Genomic DNA, 7,807 nt, shown 5'->3' on the forward strand with positions numbered 1-7,807 from the left:
GAAACCCAAAAGAAAACAAGCTGAAGAAGAGCAGGTGAGAGTGAATCTTTCTTGAGATATTTGTTTTCCAGTTAGTTCCACATTAGCGACGAGAAAATAAATGCTTTTTGTTTCGAAGGGATTGGAAAGTAAAACATGGTGGATGCATGATGATGGGGTCCGACCTCACTCTGGTTATTTTGGTGTTTTACACAGACAAGAAAACATTTGCTGTCTGACCGGCAGACAGATGGCTCCCCAGACGATTCATTTTCCGCGCCAGACGCGGCCGACATCTACCAGCAGGGACACAAGCACACATTCACACGAACACACACCGGTCTTGATATAGATGAGCCTTGGAAGGATAGCTATTCATAATGCAATACAAACCCAACATGAGGCAGTTGATTGGAGATACAACTGAACCTTTGAGCTCTGATGCTGAGGAAGCTGATTTTCCCGTTAGCTTGTTCCCTCTCACCCAAAAACTGAATGTATCTGTCAAAATAATGGTAACGGCAAAGAAAGCGACGCGACAAAAACTGTGGTGAGAGTGAGATTGTAACTTTGTTATAGGTGCCTGAGGATATGACGTCAACAGCATCATTACATTCATCTAAAACTTATTTTTAAATGGGCTTTTATTGTGCAAGAAAATAGCTGCTCATTAATATGTGGTGGCTCTGCTCTTATCTCCTTCTTTTGATTTGCTGGTTTACTCATCGGTGATTTCTTTTAATTGTTTTGGTAGGTCACAGATTACTTTTCTTTGCATTTGCTTTGTGATAAAGACAAATATTATGGCGCTGTGTTTGACTATTATTCTCATCAAACAATTTAGGAACCAATTTGATCGTGTAAATGGGAACATTGAGGAGAAAGTGAGTCCCATTAGGATGAATATGCTTCTTTGTAGGAAGCTTGCAGTCAGAATGTACGTATATTAGTATTAATCTTTAACTCTGATGAGTTGACATACCGTAATACATGACAACATGAATAAATAAAGAACGAATATGACTGCTGTCATTTGCCGAGGTTAGTTGTTGCTGGTGGACGTTGGCTTTAGAGAGAAGCTCCTGTGAAAGGCTGTAAAGAAATATATATAGGGTTAGGTTATATACACAGTTTGTGACTATACCTACTAAAGTAATGCATTAAAGCAACTTTTGAAAGGTATTAAAAACGTAATAATGTTTTCATAACCGCAAGCAGGTCTGTTTCCTGCAAACCTGCACTGTGTTTGGTAAGGAGGATTCTCTGAGCTGACTGGAGTGCATGTTTCCAAAGGTCGAAGGGTCTTCACAATGACTATGAAACCATGCATTTTATATTCCGTCCCAGGGAGGCACCGCTGTGAATATCTTAGACTCATTAGTGAGTAGGGTGCCTCCTTCTCTTTCTTTTACACTGATATGTATCTAAAGGGAGCAACATATGCACCGGTCCAACTTGTTTCAAGCCTGTGCTGTTTTATTCATTGTTAAAACCAGAGCCCGATCAAATTAAGCAAACTATCGATGTATTGCGTGTTTCCGAGGAATGTGATTTGGCAGAAGGCTTCCGATGGGAGCAGAAGCCAAACGCAGCGTTGGAGTAGCTGACAGGGTGTTTCGCTGCAAACCAAATGATGCTGACAGCTCGGTGTGTAGAGGGAAAACCACAGGTCTCCTGCATTTAGCCCTGTCAAACACAGTTAATACACTGTGTGCAGACGCCTTCCCCTGGAGCTATAACTGTATCAGCCGGCAGGGGAAGCAGTGTAAAAACTGAAGGAGAAAAAAAGGATTCACTACTCTACTACTTGTGGCACAGTTCAGTTTGCATGTGTTAACCTCCTGCAATGTTCAGGACAAACACAGGACGCTCATTATTCATTTAAGTTCAATAGATTACAAGGAGGCACTGAGGCACCTCTCACAATTTGGATCTTATCAAGAGACAACAATTCAGAGAAAGAAAATCAAAGTATAGAATGAAAGAATTTGTAGGAGTGGGCGACTGACAAGGGGGAGATATGAAATCAGCTTTTTACTTCATGTTTATCATCTCTAGCCTGCCTCACATATACAGTAAACTTAATTTGTCATAATCTTTCTTTTGTAATGGGCATATTTGACCTGTAGATCAAATAATGCCTCCTCTTCTTTACAGCAATGATCTTTCAAACGGATGGAAAATGGCCTCTAATATAAGTAATTATCAACATACATGTAGTTGTCCCTGTTGTGTTGGACTCCATGTAGCAACCAGATACCAACACGACTGAAGATCTCTCACCTCTAATTGTCAGACCAGGAGAAGTCATCCTGGGATTCAGGCCATATGTGCCTTTACTGGTGTTGAAAGCAATCATTGATGTTGACGATATTGTTAAAAACCAATATACACACTTCTGAAGCCATGGTAGAGCTGCAGATGTCAAAACATCAAAGGGATAGGCCCCAAACTCTGTGATCAAGCTTTATTACATGTCATTCTGCACACACCCCAAAGTGCAGGATGATTTGTGCTGCACTTTTAGAAGGCAAAAAGGCAACAATATCAAGCTAGAGAAGAGCAGGACACACCAAACACCTCACTCCCCTCCCTGCAGAACATATATGACACCCGCAAAGTGACCATGATTGTGAGCGGCTCCAGCACCGCCTCACACAGTGTCTACAGCTTCCTGCCCTCTGGGAGAAGATACCAGACCTCAGTGCTCACACCACCAGACTCTCCAACAGCTTCGTCCACCAGACTGTGAGGAAGCTTCACTCTCCCCACTTCCTCTCTCCCTCCCCTGTTTTATACTCTTCTATATGACTGCTACTCATACAGAAAGATAGTATTTTAATATATATCTTGTTTTAAATGTATTTTCTGTATTTTAGTCTTTAAGAAAAGAAAATCCCTAACCCTAACCCCCTAGCCCTCTAACCCTACCCCTACCCTAACCCTCTAACCCTATCCTGACCCTAACCCTCTAACCCTAACCCCCAAACCCTACTCTCTAACCCTAACCCTCGAACCCTAACCCCCCTAACCCCTTTTATAAATCTATTGGCACTTCATTATCTGTTATGTGCCTCACCGTTGGACAAGAGAGTAATGTTTTAGGTAGAAATATATTTCACTCTACCGACATTATTCAACACGTACTCATCGATACGGAGACTAAAGTTCGCAGTGAAACCGTATCTCAGGTAAAGGAGCTGTCAGAATATCGCAGCTCGGTTGTGAATATGGATTCAGTGAGAAACTAAGGGACTCAAGGAGAGATAGAGATAGAGAGAGCACCTCAGGCAGAGGAGGGAAATAGCCGAATATTATCAAAAGCTTGTCGTACTTGCACAGATTCTTTGTCTTGTCGTAAAGTCTTCAACGTATTAGAGCGGTTGTCAACCCAGAGAGAACCAGACAGCTAAATGTAGTTTTATATAACAGAGGATGATATCGACTTATAAAAGTATCAACAAATCAAATATTGATATGTGTTTCCACTTTTCTATTTTACCAATGTGTTTGCAATGGCAATATTTCAAATAGAATTTATGAATGGAAATGCAGTAGTCATAGAATATTGAGTGGAGACAAAGAAATTAAAATGGTTGAAATGGGGCTGGCAAAAGACTTCCTGAAATCTGTCCCTAGTGATCAAGCAGTATGCTCGGAGGACCGGAACTATTACACTTTTAGAAAGTTTAGAAAAAGTTTCAACGTTTGTAAAATAATTTGCACCAGATTTAAAGACAAATATTCACGTTCATCCACACCCGTATACCACGAAGCTCCGTCTGAGGCGATGTCCTCCTGCCTCCGAGGGAAGACATGTTTCTGTACGTGCACATGGTTCAACTTAAGACACCAAACTCATTCCCCAACTTCAGTTTGACTGATGTAAGTCTGTTTTTGGGTCAGCGGAAGGCAGTGTTGTGTGTGTGTGTGTGTGTGTGTGTGTGTGTATGTGCGTGTGTCTGTGTGTGTGTACCCAGTAGAAGCGACAGTCCTTTCACATCTCCAGTTCTTGAACTGGAGCAGAGCAACTGGGTGGCATTTTACACACACCAGTGGCTTGTTGGCCTTCACTCACTCCCCAAGGCTTCATCCCAAATACTGAAAATACATCTCAGCCTAAAACGTACGGCAACGATCAGGTGACAACTTTTTTTCTAATCTGCTTTCCCACTTTTTATCCACCTCGAGCTAGATCTGTAAACATTATCCACGCATGCATATACTTTGTGACTATAGGAAAAAAAGTGATATCCAAATAGAGTTTATGATATTCGTTTAGTTCCTGCCTGTATAATAGCTATATCTCTATCGCTTTAATGTTATCTATTAAAGTAATTGGACAGATAAAAAGAGCTTGGTGTAATTAATGGCACATTGTTTGATTTCTCACAATACTGCTCACAGTATGATCGATGCTATTTCATTCTTCTTCTTCTTTTGGCTGATCTGGTGGGTTTCTCCGTATTGTTTTTATTCTATCTGTACGTTAATGTGATCATGGCTTTGCACTTTGTAGCGAAGATACAGGGGGAAACAATCAAAACTGAGCTCTAAACCAATGGGGGTCTGGGCTGTTGTTCATATTTGGAACACATCCTTTGATCGTTAACCGTCACACAAAAAACACATTCACATCATGTTAATCACATGCACACACAGACACACTCACGAGCTGCGTATCCCCGTCTGCCATAGATCCCCATGACATTATTTCAAACGATGCCTGACAAGCAACCAGCAACCACGGCGGTGAAATAAGCTGAGATATAAATATATCCAACACATCTACCAATCAGTCACTTCCTGTCTGGCCCCAATGGACAGAGTTAATGTACCCATTTACCCTTGATGTGTCTGTGTAGGAGGCAGCGATGCCCCGTCCTCTGCTTACTGTCTGCTCGGCACTTCCTGTCAGATTCTCCGGCCTCCAGTAAACCTGGAGCACACCGAACTGGCCCGTCATTGGCTGCCACGAACTGCCACAGTCTGACCTCACTGCTAATAATAACAGCGAAGCCATCAACCCTCTCAACTCTGCTGACTGTTGCTGAAGGACAAGTGTTAAGTGATATGACGGTGACACCGAAGCAACAAGGAACAATAATGGGTAGGAATTATATTTTCATGTTCACAGCCAAAGTAATTGTATGTGTGAGTGTTTCTGTTGTGTACAGGTAGGTGTGTATCAACATGAGGTCGTAGTTGTGTCTTTGTTGAGCTACTTTTCCATCCAGTTCTCTGCAGAAATACCAGGAAATGTGTGGTGCAAGCAATAGATCCGATCTGAACCCTCCTCATGGTGCTTTGCAATCATTTATATGACCATGAAAATTGTTTAAATCTTGTTGTTTTGTGACTTGATAGATATGATCTGGATTGAACGAAACAACAACCGTCCTTCCAGACAAGAGAGCAGACGTGTGCGTCTCAGTTCAAGCGTCAGTTGAACCCTCAAAGCACCTATTCCTTTTCCTGAATGTATCCAAGATTTATATATGAGTGATTGTGTTCAATAACATTCTGTAACAGTTTAGCTCCACGCCTTCCTTTTTGTAATAGTTGTTTTCATCCTGTCACACCATCTCGTCAATCCAACTCCCCTCACCTGCCTCTGATCACTCCCTCGTTAGTCCCTCATTCCCTTCACCTGGTCCTCACGCCCTTCTCACCTGCAGCCAATCCCCTCATTAGTCCCTCACTATTTAGCTCCCTCACTTCCACTTGTCCTCTGCCAGATTGTCTTGTGTTTTCATGCCAAGTTCTCCAGTGTTATTAGAGCGACATTGTTTGCACCGTTAGCTGCGAGCTATATGATGGGAGCTGTGTGGAGGCAATCTCCCTGAATATGTGCACATTTAAGGTTGATCGTTGCATTTGAAAAGTATAATCTATCGTGATCTCTATAGCAGACATACGCAAAGACATGGAACCACATTTTCATTAACGTTATAGAGCTACCCATTGAGAATAAGTTTGACTAACTAAAAGTCTTTTTTATCAGACCACAATCATAGATATCGCTGATACATTTGATTACTGTTCTGTTCTGAGCTCATATTTTACACCTTCAGAATTCCAATAAAATATATATTGCAACGGAAAGTCAAACATATAACATATCATACATCTTGAATGCATTTATTAACATCACATATTTCTTCATTTTCAAATTGCCCTGGTTATCAAGAAAAGAAAATGCGCAACACCCATATGTAATTTTGTAGTTTAAATCAAAATAAAGGACTACAAAGTTCAAAGTAGTTTCTGTGCATAAATGTGTGAATTGAAGACGCAACTGCATTTCCACGCGTTTGTTAAATTAGCCAGATGTGTCCCCCGACCAGCCCTGGACATGATGGATAATCACATCATTAGTGGTGATGGGATTTGTACGATTATAATCTAATCATCCGAGATGAATATTAACGGCAGGTGAAGTCATGGCACATTGTCTGTCTCAGGCGCTGCTGGAGGAGGACAGTCGGAGAAGTCCGTATAATCACAGGGTGGGAAAGTCTGTCCACCCTTAATCTCCCTGACAACTGCTATTTTAGCACCCTCTGCTTCTCTGAGCGTCACACTCCCAGAGAGCGACCGGCTGTCAACACTCCCACCAGTGACAGCTTTGTAATATGTGTAAGGACTCTTAAAAGTAATCTCTCTCCCCCGACGCCTTTAAGAGCCAACAAATAGCACGACCACCGTCAGAGGCTGGAGATAATTCCCCTATCAGACGGCCCTGACCACAGCCCTCCTGCTCGCTGCTGCAACTAAGACGATAAGGCTAATCACACACACGCACACACACACACACACACACACACACACACACACACACACACACACAGAAACACACACACTAGCTGCAAGGAGTCATTAAATCAAGTATCTTTTTTAACATTACGTTTTTTTTACATTTGCAAAGAACAGTGGCACTTTAGTATATATATATATATATATATAGTATCATGTTTTTTTCATTTTATTATATTATTTCATTTTTAATGTGTACTTTTGGTGTTATTTTAGACATTTACAGCATAATGTTCACACACAAAAATTCCTGAAAATGTCATGTCAATAATGACCTTTAGTTGACATCTTGTTGTCAAAAGATGAAACATGTGAAAGACTATAATTACTATTCAAATAGACATTTTACTGCATTTGCAAATATCTTTGATGGGAGGAAAGGAATGCTGAACACGTTTTTCCAATCAGAGTAAACTGGACCTACAACGAGCATTTTCTGTGCTTTCCCCCATTAACCAATGTTAATTCAATCCCAAGACCCTTTCACCATTAATAGAAAAAAGCCAACTCACATCAGCTCTCAAGGACGTTGCAGATGTTTCTTCATTATAAGGAAATAATAATTTCGATCTTTATTCCCATTAAACTGAATTGACCTGCTGCAGTCGTTTGAATCAAAGCGTATTTGTCAGGTGTTATAATGCTGTACTTACAGGTGTCTTTGCTTTGTTTCATGTTCCAACAGTTTCTAAATTAATAGATTATATTTTCTTCCTCTCTTTGCTCTCTCGCTTTCTGTATTTCATGCTTTCTTTTTTCGGTGATGACATCCAAATGGACTGGAACGGGATGTCATTGAGTGCAGTTTTTCCCCAAACTCACTGATCATTACCAAGGAAAACTTTTTTGAAGTGAGAGGTTTCTCAATTCACAGCTCCCACTGAGGTGGAGAAAAATAAATGGAAACAGGAGCACAGCATCTTCTCAGTGACCCCACTGTGACAACATATGAATGTGTGTGTGCTCTCTCAGAGTGTGTATTTGGAAGTGTACCGTTTTCCACTCGCGGACA

The 7,807-nt window shown here is 41.2% G+C and overlaps 1 long non-coding RNA gene across 2 annotated transcripts; it reads left to right on the forward strand.

Annotated features, from left to right (window-relative positions):
- The first annotated feature begins 2,643 nt into the window (after nt 1-2,643).
- On the forward strand, nt 2,644-7,402 carry LOC130188229 (uncharacterized). 2 transcript variants are annotated; one of them, XR_008830585.1, is made up of 4 exons: nt 2,644-2,727; nt 3,896-4,121; nt 4,845-5,089; nt 5,347-7,402. It is a non-coding gene; the product is annotated as an uncharacterized LOC130188229 (long non-coding RNA). The 2 variants fall into 2 exon arrangements; XR_008830584.1 differs by lacking the exon at nt 3,896-4,121.
- The last annotated feature ends 405 nt before the right edge of the window (nt 7,403-7,807 follow it).

Source organism: Pseudoliparis swirei, chromosome 23, assembly GCF_029220125.1.
Source record: "Pseudoliparis swirei isolate HS2019 ecotype Mariana Trench chromosome 23, NWPU_hadal_v1, whole genome shotgun sequence".
NCBI lineage: Eukaryota > Metazoa > Chordata > Actinopteri > Perciformes > Liparidae > Pseudoliparis > Pseudoliparis swirei.